The sequence below is a fragment of the Ambystoma mexicanum genome, chromosome 3q (assembly GCF_040938575.1).
Source record: "Ambystoma mexicanum isolate Mex_15411 chromosome 3q, UKY_AmexF1_1, whole genome shotgun sequence".
Classification (NCBI taxonomy): domain Eukaryota; kingdom Metazoa; phylum Chordata; class Amphibia; order Caudata; family Ambystomatidae; genus Ambystoma; species Ambystoma mexicanum.
In genome coordinates this window covers 641,392,249-641,411,800 of record NC_090926.1, presented here as the reverse complement: position 1 = coordinate 641,411,800, position 19,552 = coordinate 641,392,249, and positions in this window count along the sequence as shown.

Below are 19,552 nucleotides of genomic sequence, written 5' to 3'. Positions count from 1 at the left end.
GTTCTCATATTCTTGTTGCGCACTATGGTGTTGTTCCGAGGTATGTAGCTTACTGTGAATGATGCCCGAAGCTTTGGATTCGTCCTTCTAAGACCCCTATCTGCCCCTCTCCCCCCATCCCCCTCCCAATAAAGAACTGGTAGGGGAACCGTCATCCCACCGCCACCGGGGAACTGGTGGCACCAATGCTCCATCTGCTGGCCAACTGGGCCGCCGAATTGCGGTTTGCTGAAGCGCTGCCATTGTTCTTTCATCGCTCATCTACATAAGCTTAACTTTCCTCCTTTTGCCATATGTCCATTTACCCCCCTGAGTGGAGAGATCCTGGTGAACAGGGCTGAGGAACACCGGAGCCTTCTGCGGGAAGCACTCAGCCCAACTCGCTATTTTTCTTCGAGGGGTCCCGAGGTCTGCGTCTTCTGTTAGTTCTTGTCCATTCCCCCCCACCCCCTTGTCGGTCTCCGGTTGGGTGTTAGCTACTTCTTCGGATTCGGATTCCTCTTCTGCAATCCTTGGACCCATGAGTTTCTCTGCTTCTTTCATTGTGTGAATTTGCCTCTGGGACCCCTCCCATCTGAATTTTACTGAGGTGGGAAATCCCCATTGGTATGGAATTTTCTTGTCACGTAGCCACTCCGTCAGTGGTCACATCATTTTCCGTTATTGGAGGGTCAGAATAGCCAAGTCCTGATATAAAGACAGTGTCGAGCCCCGGAAGGTGATTTGCTGCAATTGCCTGGCTTCGCGCATTATATCTTCTTTTATTTAAAAGAAATGTATTCTAGCCAGTACATCTGGGGGGAATTTAGATGTTTTCCTGGGGATCGTTCTATGAACCCGATCTAACTCCAGGGTAGGGTGATGATAAATCGAAATAGCTCCGTCAAATAGGATTTCAAGTCTGTATCTGCGATAGAGGAGGGAATCCCTCTAATACGGATGTTGTTCCTTTGTGAGCGATTTTCCAAGTCCTCTTGTTTTGCTTCAAGGGCGTTGCATCTGGTTTCGAGGGAGGAAATTCTGTCTCTGTCCTGTTCGCTGTCAAATTTTTGCTCACAGACCTCAGATTCCAATCCGGCGGTTCGTTGTTCCACTTCCCCCATCCTTTTATCTAAGGCATTGATTTTCTTCGTAACTTCTTCCGTACCCTTTTGGATCTCCCTAGTCAATACTGACAACAAGTCCTGAAGGTCGGACTTGATGGCTGCCTGTGATGAGTTGGACCCTGACTCCTCCAAGGCGGAAGCGCCATTCCCAATGGCTCTGCCGGGGGGTCGATCTTTTTGGCTTGTCCGTGGTTGCATTGGCCATAAGGGGGGCAATATCTGCTTGCTTGGCGGACTTAGACATGTTGGTATCTGTGAGGCTATATGCCTGGTTCCAGCCTAGGTGTGTCTGCTTCTCCTTTGCGTGTCCAGCGTCTGGGTCTGTTGCCTTGCTTGCTTGCTCGCTTGCTCGGAGTGTTTAATGCCGTTAAGGCTGTCGCCGGTAGAGTGACTGGGGGACTCTTGTTCTATAGTGCAGTGCTTAAGCTACCGGTGGCTTGTCCTGGTGCTGAATTCGGGCCCGGATGGGGTCAGCTATCGGGATCATTTAAATGTAGGCACCGCTTCCCCTCCTGACTCCTCACCTCCTTACTTCGGGTCTGATGTGGCGATAGTTGCTGCAAGTAGCGGAACCCGGGTTGTGGACTTTGCTCCAGGTGGGATTCCCCTTCTCAGCTGCCGTTTGTGCCTTCCGGACTCCCGGTTACTGCATTGTACGGGCCCTTTCAGTGTGTGGAGTAAGCGTTCTGCGCGTCAGTTCGGTTGATGGTCCAGGACTGCATCAGAAGGGTTCGGGGAGGCAGAGTCGCGGATCCCGTTCCAGGCTATGGGGTGCACCATAGTGTCCGCTGGCCTTCCTCTGCCTGGGGGTAGGGGTCCGTGAATGCTCTGAGGTCACAGAGGACCAGCCCAGAGCCCCGCACCACACCGATGTTACGCTCCCTCGCCTCTACCGGCTGAGTGTGGGTGGCACGGGCCCCGGGCCAGGGCCGGCGTCCCGACTTGATGCTTCTTGCTCGCACCTCCTCAGGCTGGGCCGGAGTCCCTCTCCGCCGGGTGCAGGGTGAATTTCTGGAGCCGTGTGGCTGTGTGCATCCGTTCAGTCGGCGACTCCGGATTTCCCGCTCAGCAGATAGATGCGGCTCTGGTGAGTGAGAAACCTGCTGCTGATCGATGCGGCTTCAGTCTGGACACAGCGGCACTCGACCAAATTCATTCTGTCGGCGGCTCAGCGCAGCTGTGTTGCAGCGGCCATTTTCGGCGCTGGCGGGTTCCTCGTGATCCAAACGCTTAAAAACCTATTCATTTGGCCTCGGATCGGGAACCCACCAGCGCGACAGCCGCAAGGATCCATCCGACACCGCATGTCAATTTCAGCCTTTAACGGGGCCACTGGCCGGTGTAAATTATGGAGCATTGGGCCAGTCGGAGCTCTCAGGAAGCCATGTCGTCCACGCTGGTTCCTAGCCACGCCCCCTGAATTTTGCCATTTTAACCGGGGTAAAATGTAGTTTGTTTAATACCTTGAACTGTATCAACCTGAGGCCCGCATTTAACGAGACCTCTTTAGACAAGAGGCAGTATCTTTTCCATTGTTCCTCTTCGATAATTATGCCCATGTCAGTTTCCCAAGAGGTTTTAATCTTATTCAGTGGTTGCGCCTGGGTTTTTATTATATTGTATAACTTGGATATACCTGTACCAGTTTGTGAGTATAGGGATTGAAACATGCATATGGGGGTGGCTCCTCTGGGAATGATGGACATCTTGCTTTAAATGCAGATTTCATGCAGTGATATTGTAAGGTGGCTAATTGACCCCCTCCTACAGTGTCTGCAAAGTCCTCCGGTGTGACGAATCTCCCATTCGGGAACATGTCTCTCATTTTGATTTCATATTCCGTGTCTTGTATATATTGCATCATAAGTGAGTTTAATACCTGGGAAGTTCCACAAAGAGGCCTGTGAGTCGAAGGGTGTATCTATGTGTCGGACGGAACGAGTGTCGCTCAATGGGGATGTGTGGTGCAGTATCTGTCGGGTCCTGCCAGTATTTAGCATATTGTGCCTGGGCTACGAGGTAGTATAGTTCGAAGTCAGGTGCAGCTATACCACCCATATCATACGGTTCCACAAGTTTTTCCCATTTCATCCTGTTTGCCCCGCCGTTCCATTTGAATGTTGTCGCCATGGATTGCAGGTTATCAGAAAATGGTCTTCCAGGCCATATTGGGACATTGCTGAACACATATAGGAGTTTGGGAAGGACCACCATTTTGAGTACTGCGATGCAGCCTATGAATGAGATCAGGAGTATGGCCCATACTTGTAGCTTGGCGTGGATCGTTTGTAGGAGTTGTTCATAATTGTCAATGTATAGGGACGCCCTATCTTTAGATATAAGGATTCCCAGATACCTTATATTATTGGGGGACCATCGAAGACTGTGTGTATGCAACGAGCAGGTGGTGGCGGGTGTTAGTGGGAAAATATCAGATTTCGAAATGTTTATTTTGTATCCCGAGTATACTGCGAATTTATCCATGATTTCCAGCATGGGAGCAAGATTTTTCTCCGGTTCACGTATATATAACAATATGACGTCCGCTTACAGGGATATGGATTGGGTGCTTCCGGCCATCCTTATACCTCTCTGTCCCTGTTCTTGTCTGACAGCGACGGCTACTGGTTCTATAGTGAGGGCGAAAAGAATAGGAGAGAATGGGCAGCCTTGCCTTGTGCCTGTGCCCAGGCTGAAGCTATCAGATAAAGTGTGATTTGTGAGGACCTTGGCCTTCGGAGAGGCATATAGTATTTTGATACATCGGATAAAGTATGGACCTAATCCAAATTTCTCGAGTACTGTGAATAGGTATGCCCAGGAGACCGAGTCAAAAGCCTTCTCCTCATCCAATGACACAGCAACTGCCTGAGCCTCAGGTTTAATCTGTGCCATAACTCCAAACAGTCTGCGCAGGTTTAAGGCCATGGATCTTGTTGGGATGAAACCGCATTGATCGGGGTGTATTAAGGTCATCATCTTGGGGAGTAATCTAGTTGCGAGTACTTTTGCGTATATTTTGGCATCTGTGTTGATTAACGAAAGAGGGTGATAGGAGGACATTTTGTGGGGGGGAGGCCTAGATTTCAGTAAAACTGATGATTGCCTCTCTCATTGTGTCCGGGATTGAGCTGCAGGTCATTGCTTCCTCCCACATGAGAGATAGGATTGGGGAGAGTTCTGAGGAGTATTCCCTGTATAATTATGCACCCAGTCCGTCTGAACCCGGTGCTTTCCCAGACGTCAGTGATTTAATTGATTCAGCAATTTCCTCACTAGTTATCGGTTGTTTGAGAGCTAGGGTATCGTCTATTGACAATTTTGGGAGTGTGATATTGTCTAGGTAACACCTCACTGCTGCCTCAGATTAGTATAAAACTTGGTAAATTCTGCATTTATCCCTCCTTCCTCATTTATAACTTCCCCAGTTCTTGCTACAATACTTGTAATTGGGGTACGGTTCTGTTGACTTTTTAGTAGACAGGCCAGTAGGTGCCCCGCCTTGTTACCCTCTTCATATCTGCGTGCTTTGATGGATGCAATCATGTACTGCTGTTCTCTTGTTGCCAATTTGTGAAATTTCAAAAGGAGAGTATTGATTTCGGCTAGGGTCCCCTTATCATGTGTTGTGCTGTAGTCGTTTTCGAGCGTTTTAGGAGCTTTCCGTTTCTGTTAGTTCAGATCTGACAGTTTTTATAAGTCCCATTGTTTTAGACATTACGTTCCCACTTACCCACACTTTGAAGGTTTCCCATATTGTTGACCATTTGTCAACCGATCCTTTGTTCCTACTGAAGAATTCTTCCATTTCCACATGTAGTGACTCTACCACATTCGGGTCTTTAAGGATATTTGGGGGCATTCTCCATCTTCTAATTGGGGATTTAACATTCTGTATTATTACCTCTGTAGTGACTGGGGAATGATCAGATAGTGTACAGCGGTGTATTTCACAGTGATTTACCAGGTTGGCCAAATGGGAAGAGATAAACCAATAATCTATCCTTGACTCAGTGTCAACACGCTCCCTGGGTTTTGTGGGGATTGCGTTGCCTCAAGACGACCTATGTTGTTGTCTCAATTATATGAGTCTTTGCTTCATGTGCAATCTAGCTGCTTCAAAGGATAGATTGTGACCTCCAGCGTATCTTGACACTCCGATCTATGTATCAATGAGGAAAGGTAATTTCCACATGAAAGGCCCCCTTATAAAGTGCTGGTCGGTTTGCCGGCCTGTGGTGAAGCCAAGATGTAGTTAGCTGTGTCCTTGGTTCGGGTGGCTAACAGATTAGCAGTGTACAGTTCAGCAGGCAGCAGCGCATTAAGTATGTCAATACTGCATTCAGGAGCTAGATGGTCCACGTGTTTTCTGTGTCTTTTTTGGCGTGTCGGATGGTGCCATGCATCGTTGCCGTAAGGTGTGCGGTGTTACCTGCAGTAATCAGGGCCCGGGTATTTTAAGGGTCTGGAGTTTGGGCCCGATCGATGCGTGTCTGGGTCCTCAACGGGGCTGCCGCAGCAAGAAACAGGCGGATCGTACACCTCACCCAGGCCTCTGTCCAGATCCCGCTACATATGGCAGCGGTTGGTACTGAGGGGTGAGACTGTCCCCTCTTCTGGCAGGTGCCAGCAGGCTCCTCAGCCCGTCTCCCAGTGCCTGCGTTGCTCCGCAGGCACTCTGTTGTACGCGCTCAATCAGCGCTTCACACCGCACAGGGCCCCCGTTCTCTGGGGCGGGCCGGCAGACAGAGCCAGGAGCCTCGGGCTGTTATGGGCTTGGGTAATCTTCAGGGGCAGGGGGGCCACGGGCTCCTTACTGAGGGGTTCCGGCCGTGTGGATCGCCTTTTGGTGCCTCCCCGTTGTCAGTGTGGCCGTCTGCACTGCTCCGAAGTCTCCTCTTTGCTGTTTGGAGACTGCTGATCGAGGGGTGCTACGATGCTGGCAGGATCCCGTCTCCCTTTTTATTCAGGTGGGATATTTTGGGCTATGGTCGCAGTGGTCTATCGGCGGGAGAGTAGGCTCCGCCCCCTCCAGGGCCTTTGTATTTTACTGAATCCGCTGTCTCCGTCAGAAAACCGCTGGCCCTCTATTTTGGCATGCCGCGCTGCCCCAGTGCCTCATGCCGGGGTTTGCGTAATATAGTGCCGGTTTTCCTCGTTGTTTCTCCCAGGGGGTTCTAGGGGTTATGGGCAGGCAGCCCCGCAAGTTCTGGAGATTCAGAAGGTGCTGGTATCGGATTTTATTTCACAAGGATTAGTGCCGGAGAGGAGCTCAGCAATCAGCGGCCATCTTCGTTGCGCACAACAGCGCCCCCCAGGTCCTCTAGGACTTCTGCCAGCATCCTGGCTTGCTCCAAGTTCCCGGCATGGCTGCCTCCTCACGTGCAGGGTCCTGCGCTGGTCTCTCCCACACAGGCCTCCCTGTTGGGTGTCCTCTTGCTGTTCTCTGCCTCTCCTCTTATACACCTGCAACCACTTGACAGGTTTCAGGTGTGACTTCTCAATTGAATTTGCCTGACTGTAGTTCGAAGGACATGCCTGACCTTCACAGTACTTTGCAGGCACCTTCCTCGTCCCAGTACTAGAGTGGTGAAAGGAGTTACTAGTATGTATTACTCCTAGTCGCCTCTTGTCTCAGTACTGTCATAGGTAAAGTGTGGGAAAATGAGGGGAGATGTTTTACAATAGCCCATTAAGGCCGGGGGAGGGTTAGTTTAGTTTTCAATAGGGAAAGGGGGATACCATGTCTCACCTGTGGTTACCCCACTCCCAATCTCAAAGGACCCTCCGCCCAGGTGATCCTCCCTCGCTTATCCTCCCCTGGCGTCAGGATCCAAAGTTATGATATGATATATGATTGGTTATTTATAACGCGCTTAATACCCAGAGGTTTCTAAGCGTGGACCCGGGGATGCAGCACAGTATCAATGCTTTAGTGTGTTATTCTAAAGCAAATGGGTTATCTTTAAACCTCTCTAAAACAAAAATAATGGTGGTTGGAGACAGAACTAGGAAAAAAAAGATGAGTGGGAAAACTGGTGACTCTCGTATAGAAACTGTGCAAGAGTATGTTTATCGGGGAGTTTTGATCAACTCTATGCTATCTAAATCGGCTCTACCAAATTTTATTATTCCCAAAATTACATAGAAAGTTGGTCTAATCAAAGCATTTAAATCCTCTAGAGGAGGATATTCAATGAAGTTGTTTTTAACCCTTTATAAAACTAGCCTGTTACCTGGTATTGTTTATGGTTTGGAGGTGTCTGATGGAAAAGTGGTGTTATGGCTCCAGCACAATGAGCGTAAAATATGGAGAAAAATTATTCTTGGGTTACCACAAAGTGTACCGTAAGAAGCGATTCGCTGTGAGCTAGGATTGACCCCCTTAATGTCCTTATGGAGAGTAACAAGGAGCTCCCTATATTTGAAAATCTACAATCAAAATAATGTGGAGTGCCTATTGGTATGTTTTTCTCCCATGTTGAAGGGTACTGTAAAACCTTCTGGTTTCATGCTAATTTTTATTGAAGAACTATATGAACTTTTTGATTGGATTGGTTTTAATGTTGAGCTGCCTTTTAATCTGGGTGCTAGTGTTAGTTTAAGGAAAGTGAAAGCAATAAGGTGAGATAGAATGTTATTACTGGAGAAACTATCTAGAAGGCCTAAATATCAAACTTACTCTAGACAATGGTTTCCTGTTCCTCGTCCATGTAGGTATATTGTAAAAATTCAATGTGCTGCTTTAAGAAGATTCACCATGAGATTGAGGTTTAATTTGTTAGAAACCGTTGAGAATATAGGTGCATGGAAAGTGCAGACTCTGTAATATAGTGGTACAGAAATAGAGAGATGAAGTTACAGGTTATTATAGGCTGACTGAAATGTATGTTAAAGGATACCAAACCTTTTTTAGTGACCCTCGATCGATCAATTCTGATCAATTTTGGAGTGGAATTTACTCAGGGGGTTCACAAGTTATGACTGCTGCTGCATATTTTATATGGAATTTGTAAAACCGATATGACTTCTAGTATACTGGCTATTTTGGGTTTCTTTTAAGGGTTTTATACTAGTTTTAATAATGTGTATTGGTAGTGATGTTTTATGAGTGATGAATTGTATGTATAATGTGTAATGACATTTGATTTATTTATGTAATTTTGCAAATTTTGCATGTGCTGAAGGTTTGTAATATATCCACAGTGCACACTAATGAAAAAATACAAAATATAGTTTGGCAAACATAGGGCAGGCGCATCTCTTTACCTTTGTGAAAGCTCCTCTGTCTCCTGGGTCCATTGCAAGGACTCTGCAGCATTCAGTCGCGTTTACACTTGGAGGGGGTTTACTATCTCTGCATACCCTAATATCCATTGCCATCAGTAACTGACTAACCTTAGGAAGGCTCTCATTTGTGTAACTGCCTCGTTTCAGAATCTTGTGAAGCGTTTCTTTTCAAGAAGGGGATCTCAGCCGATAACCCTCGATAATGTCATGTCCCAAATAATGAGCCCTCTATACTTACAGCTGACATTTTTTGCTTAGATGCCTTATGCCCCTTTCGGACCAGTGCAGTTAACAGGACTTGTGGGTCTTGCTCACATTCCTCGTAAGAGGGGACAAGAACTGTATTTCCAGGTAGCTTTATGTTGTCTAAATGTTTCTTCAATTACTGTGAGAAAAGGATAGGAGACTCTGTGTACCCCTGTGGTAAACGGCTCCAGGTATACTGGATCCCTTTGTGTGAGAAAGCCAACAGATATTAGCTCTCTCTTTAAATATGGGCACAGTGAAACATAAGTCCATTACAGTAAAGTGGGTAGCCTCACGGGGTATGCAGGAAAGAATGGGAACCGGATTTGGCACTACAGGAATGGACAGTATTACTACAGCATTAAGAGCGCTCAAGTCCTGAACAAATGTACTGAACAAATGTATAGGTTGACTTCCTGGGCTTATTCACTGGGACAGTCGGTGTTCATGGACTACTAGTGGGGACTATTATTCCTTGTTCCAGATGCAACACTGTAACTGGTGTCATGTCTGCCTCAGGCTATTGAGAAATCCTCAGCAATGTCTTAAATGGATCAGTAATAATAGACAATGGATCAGCTGCATGAACATACCCCAAATCATTATTTATTTACAGGAGGAACAGTGCTCTTTTGACCACAAAAGAGCATACAATAGATAAGAAATCAGATTTGACGGGACTCAGTGAGCATCTCACAATGGGGTGAGTTTGAGGGACATTCTGACCAGGTTGTGGAGGGGAGTAAATGGAACAGTCACTGTGAACAATACATAAGTGGACATACATAGATGAAGGACAACCAACATTGGACATTTTTAAGCGCAAGTAGGTGGTACAGTGAGCTGTGCTCGGGATGTGACTATAATGGGCGAAGTGCTAGAGTGCAGGTAGAGGAAGTGAGAGACAGAGGAAGGTTAGAGGCGAGGAAACATTTTAGCTAGCAGGCAGATGATAGGTAGGTTAAGAGGGTAACTCAGAGACAAGGAGGTAGGCTTTTAGTTTGGTTTTGAACACATCTGTGAGGACTGTTTCCTGGATGTCCGGGGGAAGAGAATTCCATGCAAGTGCAGCATGAAGAGAGAAAGAGCAGAAGCAAGGGGAAGCATAGGGAGGGTGAGGAGCAACACGGGTAGTCATGGAGACACAGCAGAGATTACGAGAAAGCTTGGAGAGTTGGATAGAGGATAGATACAGTGGTGATTTACCGTAGATAGATTTGTGAACCAGGAGAAGAAATGTAATCCTGGCCTGTTTTGCATCATCAGCCATCCAAGCCTGGTAACGGTACGAGGGAGTAGGTGTGAAGTGTGGGAGTTCAAAGAGGGTCCTGGCAGCAAAGTTAATGATCTTGTCGAGTGGAAAGAAAGCATAGTTGGGGAGGCCATAGAGTATGCTGGCACAATAGTTCAGTTTAGAGAAGACAAGAGTGGTTAAGAGATGCTTGGCGATGTTGAAAGGAAGGAGGTGACTGATTTTCCTAATATTTAGGAGGTTGAGGCGAGCTGCTGTTCCAGTTTTGGAGTTGAAAGTGTGAGAAGGGTCATATATGACGCTGAGGTTTCTAGCGGAAGAAGGGTAGGTGAGAGTGTAAGGTGGGTATTGGATAAGCAGAGGAAGAGATGAAAGTGAGCTTTTGGTAGAGAAGCAGTGCACCTCTGTTTTGGTAGACGTAAACATCAATTTTTAATGGCAAAGAGACAGTTGGATATTTTAATAGAGAGATTGGGGGAGAGTCCAGAAAATGAGATGATGATTTGGGTGTCGCCTGGGAGGAATTGGTGCAAGAACCCAAAGGAGGAGATTAGTGCCACAAGAGCAGAGGTGTAGACTGTAAAAGAGGAGTAGACCCAAGACAGAGCCTTGTGGAACACCAACAACTAGAGGAGTGAGTTGAGAGGTATTGTTGCTCCAAGAGACAGAGAATTGGTGAGGTGCAAGGTAGGATTCAATCCAGGCAAGGGTTTGATCACGCATCTCAAGAAGAAAGAGTAGAGTTATCGACAGTTTCAAAAGCAGCAGACAGGTCAAGGAGAATTAGGATAGAGCATAGGTCGGCGTCCTTAGCAGAGGCGATGAAGTTGGAGACATTCAAGAGAGTAGTTTCCGTAGAGTGACAGGAGTGGAAACCTGCTTTTAGGGGGTCTCGAAGGCTCTGGATGTCTACGAAATTGATAAGAGGGTTAAATAGAGCCGTTTCAAGCAGAGGGAAAGCAAGGACTTGGTGAATAGTTCTGTGAGGTAAGAGGCCACTAAAGGGGCAATAAGCTTGACTAGCAGAGAAGCAAGCAGCTCTGATGGGGCCAAGAGTGGTTAGCCTTCATCAGACGAGATAGCACTGAGTCAGTATTAGTGTGACTAAAGTGGGAGATAGAGGCAGAGGATGATGTTAGAGTAGGCAGAGTGTAGAATTTAGGAGGCAGAGTGAGGAAGGTCAGAAGAGATTCAGAGATTCTCTAATTTTGGAAGTTTTGCAGCAAAGTATTCAGCTAGGCCATTAGCTGTGAGAGTGGAGATGATAGTCATAGGCTTAGGAGTGATTTTAGAGTGCCCTGTAGCCCGCAAATAGGGTTGGAGTGAGAGTCAATGAGGGTTAGGTAGAATTCCCTTTTTGCTCTTTCAAGATTGGATTTGAGAGAGTTCAGGGCTGAGAGGTAGAGTTGCAGGTCCTCATGCGAGTGGGTACACCTCCATTTGCACAGCAGCCGATGCACGTCTGTGTGGAGAGAACGTATGAATGGGTGATCCATGGTTGAGGATGCTGAGACGTAGGGGTAAGAGTACGCAGTGGGAAGTGAGAGGAGAATGAGTCATAAAGTAGGGATTGTAAGCCGGTGAAGGCAGTGTTGGTGGAAAAGGCTTTGGGTGTGAAGGAGGAGCTTTAGAACTGTAGGTCAGAGAGAAGTGGGGAATGGCAGAAGGTTTCAATTTCCTTTTAGTAATAGGTGAAGCAAGTGGTTAGGAAAGGTCAGGGGGTGGGAAGGCGATAGTGGTGGAAACAATTGAGTGATCATATATGGATGGTGTGACAGTAGTATTAGTGGCTGACCGAGAGAGGTGACGATGATCAAGAGATCCAAAGACTTACCCCCTGTGTGGGTAGGTAGGTTATGTATAGAGTGGAGAGCGTGATCACTAAGAAAAGACTGAAGTTCAGATTTCTGAAAAATGGTTGGAGAGGGAAGGTTAAAGTCACCTTCTAGAATGAGGTGATGTTTAGTGGAAAGAGAATCAAGGAGTTGCCCAAGATCATGAAAGAACGGTCCAGTGGAACCAGAAAGGCGATAGATGGAGATTTTGTGAACCGAGTGAGGCAGAGCAATAGTAGAGATGGTGAATTTAAAAGAGGTAGGAGAGAACGTGGCATTAGAGATTTGTGAGGCATTGAGGCGGGAAGAGAGTAGGTGCCTGACACCTCCACCAGTCAATCAGGGAGTCCGGTTTGGAATATTTTAGTGCTTTTAAATCCCATTTCCATTCCTGATCACTAATCTCCTGATTACTTTCGTTCTCGTCCTGCAGTGGGTCTACCTCTGCCTCTGCATTAGCAGAGCGCACACACTCAAGAATATTCCACTCGAAGTTCAACAGATGGTATACCTAAGCTTGCACAACAAATATCTCCCCAACAGAGTCACCAGAGCAAATGCATGCTGATTAGTAATAGGTCCTACAGTGCGAGTAAGAGGCTCAGTAATAGGGTCTGTTATTGGGTTATTGGATACACCAATTGCTTTCACTGTTTCTGCAGTAATGGGAATATCAGTGAAGGTATCCATTTTTAGTGCAGATACATTATCTCCAGTGTTTACAAAGCAGGCTACAGCCTTTCCTCCTACTTGACACACGGAACATATGGACCGTCCTGATGCACTGGGATCAAAAGGGCTTCCAGAGTCTCTCCCTCCTCTGGTTGTCAGAAAACATCCTGACCCATTTGGGATAAGATTGGATTCTCTGGGGGAAATAAGTGTTCTATTAGGATTAGGGAACAGTGGTGGGGCTCCATGTTGGCCTTCAGGGGCCTGAAGTGGGCCCCCAGTTGCGGTATTAGGGTATTCTCTAGCGCTTCATTCCCTTGGTAGTGTCGTCTATATGGGCACTCATTTTTCCAATGTCCTTCTTGTCTAAAATAATTACAAGTCATGGGGCAGGCTTAGCTGCCCTGACACCTTGTTGATTTGCAACATCTGCTGTATTTGCTGGTCGATCGGACCACAGGTCCTCTGCTGATCTGATATCACCTAGAATTGCTACTGGGGCTACTGGCCCAGATAACCGTTTACTTGTCCAGTCTGCATTGCTGCCTTCTCTGGCCTCTAACCCTAGGCCTGCACCACCTTTGAGGGTTTGTTTGAGCATTTTGCATCCGTCTCTGCACCTGTTCCTCCAGACGCTGCATCTGTTATGTCAACAATTTGTTCCCAAAAGTCTCCCTTTTCTGTTCTTGGCATACCACACAGTGATTCGCAACCGCCACCAACTTTGCTTATGGTGTAGTCTGCCATCCAGCCATCCAATGCACACGTTTTACATGTTTTGGCTCTAGCTTTGGTAGAAGACCAGCAACAAAAGAATTTGCTATCACTTCTTGAGCGGTCTCATCTGGCTTGGTGATGCAAAGTGTTGGGTAAACACCATCTACAGCCGGTCTAAATAGTCTGCAGGCAATTCACCTTTATTTTGCTTAGTTTGATATCCCAGCCCAGTCGGTGTTTCTAGAACATACCTCTGGAATGGTGGTCTCTATCCATATCCAAGCCTGGACTAATGTGCCCCCTATTCCCAGATTAAGGGCTGCCACATGACCCTTTTTACTAGCCGCTGGTGTACCTTGGGATTTGGGGTTGTTTCACCGCGACTGAAAAGTTTGCGATGGAATACAAAATTGTTCGTATATTTTCCATGCGGTCATCCAAGGTAAAACCACCCCAGAATCTATAGAAACCCTAACCCCCTCCCACATCCCCACCACCCTACTTACCTTTCCTTCTGTCTCACTGGTCCCTGCAACGCCAGTTCCCTTTCACTTCCGTGATCGGGAACCGGCGCCGCAGGGCCCTTTTCTTTTTGCTTTTTTGGTCGGGTCAGCTGCAGGGGTGTCCCCCGCAACCCCGCTCACTATACCGTAAAGTATAGTGAGCGGGGTGTTGTGAGGGACACCCCCGCAGCCGTTTTTGGTTGGTTTGTTTGGCTGGGTGAGCTGTGGGGGTGTCACCCGCGACCCCCGCTCACTATCCTGTATAGTATAGTGAGCTTGGTATTTGTTCCAACCAAAGAAAACCAACAAAAAAGTGACATACACCATGAAAAAGATACTACAAAATGTCCTACGAACATTTAGTCAGTAGGACATTTAGTAGTATCTATTTTAGGTAATTTGGAGGTGTAGGTCATTTGGATTGGGTCATTTTGACTGAATCTCACCATGGGCGGTATGACTATCCTCATTAACTGAATTGTGTCATCCCAGAAGGGGTTGTAACATATTAAAATTGCAATGATTCTACAAACCGTTGCAGTTCCTCCCTAATATTTGGAAAATCCTTTGCTAAGTTTCTTGCTCGGTTGTCGATAGGAAGTGCACAGTAATGAGGTTTTGTTGTTGCTGTCTTTCCTCATTGTGGCTGGCCAACACTTGCCTAAGAGGAGCCTGAATAACTCCAGTGTCTCGTCCACAGATGGTGGTTCCCCTCGTCATTGATGCACTGTATGAGGGAAATACATCTATCAACATTGAGCCTCCCATGACACCCTGACCATTTGGTCTTGGGGCATCAGTGGCTGTTGGGATGGCTGGCATTAACCTCTGTGGTAATGCATCACCTTGTGGCGGCTGCCTCGGTTGTCACGGCCTGTGCCCCATCCTAGTGGCTGTTTGCATGCTAGTGAAGAATTCAAGAATGTCCTCAGCTGATTCACTATCCTGCTCTTCTCCCCCTTTGTCCTTCCCTTTGGTTACTTCCCCATCGCTGTCCCTACTTTTACCAGTCTTTCAAGTCCTCATGTTCCCTGTTTCCCAGGCGCCCCTGTTCCAGTCACGCTTTTACTCCACTCTTTTGCAGCCCTGAGAGGGAAACAGTATTCAAACAACTAGAGACACCACAGGGTGGTCCTGACAGGGAATCTCAACCTGCAGTCATTCATCTTTCCCAATTTAATCAGGCACCGGTTTACTAATTCCCCTTTGTTTTGTTCCCTTTCTTCGCCAGTTTCCCTATTCTAAATATCCACAAAATAGTAAAGCCCAGGGCTTACCAAAAGGCCTCTCTGCCTGATGACATGCATATATCCAGTTCACCAAAAGCACAACCAGCGTGCCTAGCAATTCAATGCGGATCCTTTGCCAGATTTATCTAAGTGTGAAAAAGAGTACAGGAGTACCACTGCTATAAAACCAGCAAATCCCAAGAGCAATACAAAATTCCCCATCTCCATCCCATATAAGCATAACGCCGGGACAGATCCCTGATTTTCATGTCCATACCCTAGTTGCTTAAAATCACCAGCGTGGCCTCGCATGCACACTCACCACCCCCGGTACCTTCCTGCTGATACCCCTAGGGGAGTTTTTAAAAAGGTCTCCTACCTTCTTTTGTAGCGCACTCTGGGGTCTTCAGGATGAGGCAACGGAGGGTCCAGCTGTGTTCAGCGTTGCACAACAGATCCGAGTCACAGCACCACCCGTCAACAGAGAAATCATCACCCAATTATTCGTTAGTGGGATGAACAAGCAAATCTTTTTTTCCAATACTTGCAAGTTTCAGATAGCCAGGAGAACCTAACCACGCCCTCCAGCTCACCCCACTCCCTTTTAAACCCCCCTGAAGGCTCGACCTCTAGCTAATTTACATAACTTCCGTTTTGCTTTGTCCCGGATCTCCCAGAACAATAAACCCTTTTATATTCAGTTATTGTCTTTCATCAGTTCTTACTATCACATGTACATACGTTTCCGGTTAATCTCATCATGGTTTACATCCGGTTCCATCTTCCTTGAGTGAGTGGCGTTGGTCTGCCACCCTTTTGTGTATTACCTCTGCAGATCGGGCCTCAGTGTTTGGTCTGGTTATAACTGGTACACTCCAAAGATGGCTGTGTGGCCTACACCCACTACCCCTAAATGCCTAAAAAGTGCTGATATCTGCATTCTGTCCAACACAATACTGGCATTTCCCTAAACTAGCACTGTCAATAGCAAATTGGAGAAATGCCCTGATTTTGATTGTCTGCTGCAATTCCAAAGGGAAAAAATAATAACACTTGGGCTCGAAGTATGAACAGACATCTTCATGGTATCATAAAACAGTGGTTAGTGCCGTAAAGGCATTCAATGAATTTCTCTATTTTGATAATTCTACCTATTCTCGTGTTTATGTACACACAGTGCAATGACGTCACATTCACCATTTAACATGACGCGGGGCCGCCACTGAGAGTACCGTTAAGGTAACAAGGTAACCATGTCCATCTCACTAAAGGTTTTCCAGGTGCAGATGGCAGCCCATCCTAGAGCAGAATGCTTTTTTTATGATTCTGGGGCATCATCATGTAAAAATGCTAACTCGTCCGTGGAAGATTGATTAATGGAGGAATCCGAAATGAATAAAGATTGATGAGAAGGGAAGGATCTGTACCTGACTCTTTACTCAATAAATGTTTGCCTCTGTTTGGTATTCTTTTGCTCTTTTTCTTTCTGTTGTATTCAGCTTATTTACTGTCATCACTTGATGCTATTCTCCCATTAAATTAATGTTTGTAAAGTGCATTGGTCTAAGGCACTATAAATAAAAACAAAACAAACACAAAGCCTCTCCCTGTCCGCAGGCTCCTTACAGAGTATATTGGCTTGCCCTAGACGGATGACATTTTGGGCTGAGGTTACCAATAGACTCATAACTATATCATATACTATGTTCACACCCACCACTACCAAGTACCTACTGGGTGATATTTGCAACTCTAGTCCTCATGTGCGCACAATGTACTTCCTGGAATGCTAAAGCGACATTGCACAATCAAGGAAGCATAAGGCAGTGAGATAGAGCAGTAAGAGGAAACGGGGGTAAAGAGGGGGTCACGAAAGGGGAGTGGAGTAGGGAGAGGCCCGGAAAGGGGAGTGGAGAAGGGTGAGGCCTGGGAATGAGATTGTTGCGACATCCGATGGTGTCCACCAGATGTTAGATGGGATTTAGTGGGAGAGGGCTTCGAAGGGAGTCGACCCGAAGGTTCGGATGAGGAAGAAGATGCAGGCACTGGGACAGGGAGCAAGACAGTTGTTTTCAGAACTCATATTGCGTGAAGGTTTAACTGCAATGGGAGTTTCAGAAAGGACCCTTTCACAGTGATCCCAAAAAATCATATGCACATTTTTCAATATACCTTACTTTATTGCCAATTCTGCATCCTTAAACATTGGATTCCAAAAGATCCACCTGTGCAGTTGGAATGGCTTAAAGACTTGCTATACGTTAATGAAATGAGAGAGACATTTGAGTGGTGTTCGGCTCATATTTGCTACACATAGAGGGTTTAATTTGAAGTGCCTCTGCTTAATTTGTGGAAGGGGTGGTAATGGTTGCTCCTTCCTTGGAAATTGAGAATATCATCTACTCTGCCTTATCTATTCACAATATCAATTCTGACTTTGTTGCACATCCACAGCTGTTAACCTTTTTTCTTTTTGTTAAGACTCTAAGGGGTCGATTCATGGAGGAAACGTGCGCCGAAAATCCCAGCGCAAGCAGGCGCAAGCGCGAGAAACGCAGCGCACGCACACGTGTGCGATTCAAGGAAGACGCTGCGCGTGTTTCCCGCTGTCCGTGCACCCAATCCAGCCATGGCGCACGCAGGCATACACGGCGTGCGCTACGCGCACAGCAAAAGCGCACATAGCGCGGCGCACACAACCAATGTGGGCGGAACAGTGGGCGTAACACGCGGAATGGGGAATAACGCGTGAAAAAGAAGGCGTAACTGGGGAAGTACTGCAGGGAACTACACGGAACGCCCACACGCACGCGAACAACCCGTATTCATGGATTCGAATACGGGAAACCCGCGCACGGCAAAAGACGCACACAGGCGTCAACGCGTCCGCCACACGAAGGCAGGCGGAAGCGTCCCCGCGCACAGTATAAAAGTGCGCGCAAACAACAAACACGTATATACAGCTACGATGAATGCCCCATTTGTCGCAGCACTGATCGTGGGACACCGCAGGAGGAGGAGAATAGCCAGGGCACGCATTTTCGCACCACGGACAAGCCTTTTTGGGATGCCTGACGACCAGGTCTATGGCAGGTATAGGTTTCCAACCCACATCATCCTAGACCTGGTCAGGGAGTGGGAAGATGACCTTACATCCCCCACCCTTTGCTCCCAAGCATTGATCCCTTGGAGAAGCTGCTCAATGTCCTGCATTTTTTGGCCACTGGGTCATTTCAGCGGACTACTGCCATAGTGGGGGGGGGATCTCACAGGCCACGCAGTCACGCTGCCTACACCAGGTACTGGCAATCATGACAGCGCGCCCCTCAGTCCGCAGGTACATATACATGCCCACAACACCCGCAGAAAGGCAGGCCGTTGTCCTGGATTTTTTCAGGGTGGCACACTTCCCCAAAGTGCTCGGTGCCATAGATTGCACCCATGTGGCCCTAAGTCCACCTAGGGCCACTGAGCACATCTACCGAAACCGCAAGCACTGGCATTCCATCAATGTACAGGTGGTATGCGATGCAAAGGGAATCATCACCTCTGTCTATGCAAACTACCCTGGCTCCACCCATGACAGTTTCATATACAGAATGTCCGCCCTGAGCCGGGCCCTGGAAGCTGGGCAGCATGGCGACACATGGCTCCTAGGTGAGTACAAATGCCCTTGCACATGCATGCATGTCACACACACACACACACAAATAAACAAACCCCAATAATCACAACCATTTACACCTCCCCAGGGGACAGTGCCTACCCTCTGAGCAACCACATGATGACGCCAATCCGGAACCCCACCACACCACCCCAGGTAAGATACAACGCCGCCCATATTGCAACCAGGGCCATAGTGGAGCGCACATTCGGAGTGCTCAAGTCACGTTTACGCTCCCTTGACCGCTCTGGCAGGCAGCTACTCTATGCACCACCAGTAGTGTGCAGGATCATTGTGGCAGCATGTGTCCTGCACAATGTTGCAACACAGCAGGGCGTCCCGGTGGACATGGTGGTGCCCCCACATCCCCAACCACAGGCACAGGCGCTGCCCATGGGAGGGGACAGGGCACGTGGCGAGGAAGCCCGGACCCAGCTTGTGGCCACATTTTTCACCTAAACTCCCACCCCTGCGGAGTGCACACAGGCATGGCACATACCAGGTGACAATCGATGATGACAAAGAGACAGTCAACTGTCACAACCCTACCACCCTGAGATAGTTGCCATGGAAGTGCCACATTGTCTGCATCCCTAGCTACTTAAACGCAAGCTATCCTGTGTGACCAAAAGGCACACATATGACATGACATGATATGGCCTATACACAAGTATTTCAAGGTGCGATGAGGCAGGGAGGGGGAAACAAGGGAAGACAGACAACGGTACTACTAGGCCAGGTGTCATTTAGATTGTGCAAGTGCAGGGGTAGGGGGAAGGGAAAAGTGCAAGGGGAGGGGGGGGGGAAGTGCAGTACAGGGTAAGTAGACCAACAAACAAATACATAGGCCAGCTGGTGGCAACTGCAAAGGTAAGTGCAGACAAGTGCTGGGAAGGGGGGGCTGTAGGGATAGAGAGACAGTACCGCAGTGCAGGGGTTGCCAGGGAGGCAGTGCAAGTGGAGAGTGGCTGGGCCAGGGACCGAGGTCGGTGAGAGTGGCCCAGTTGCAGATCCAGTGCAGTTCCAGTGAAGAATTTT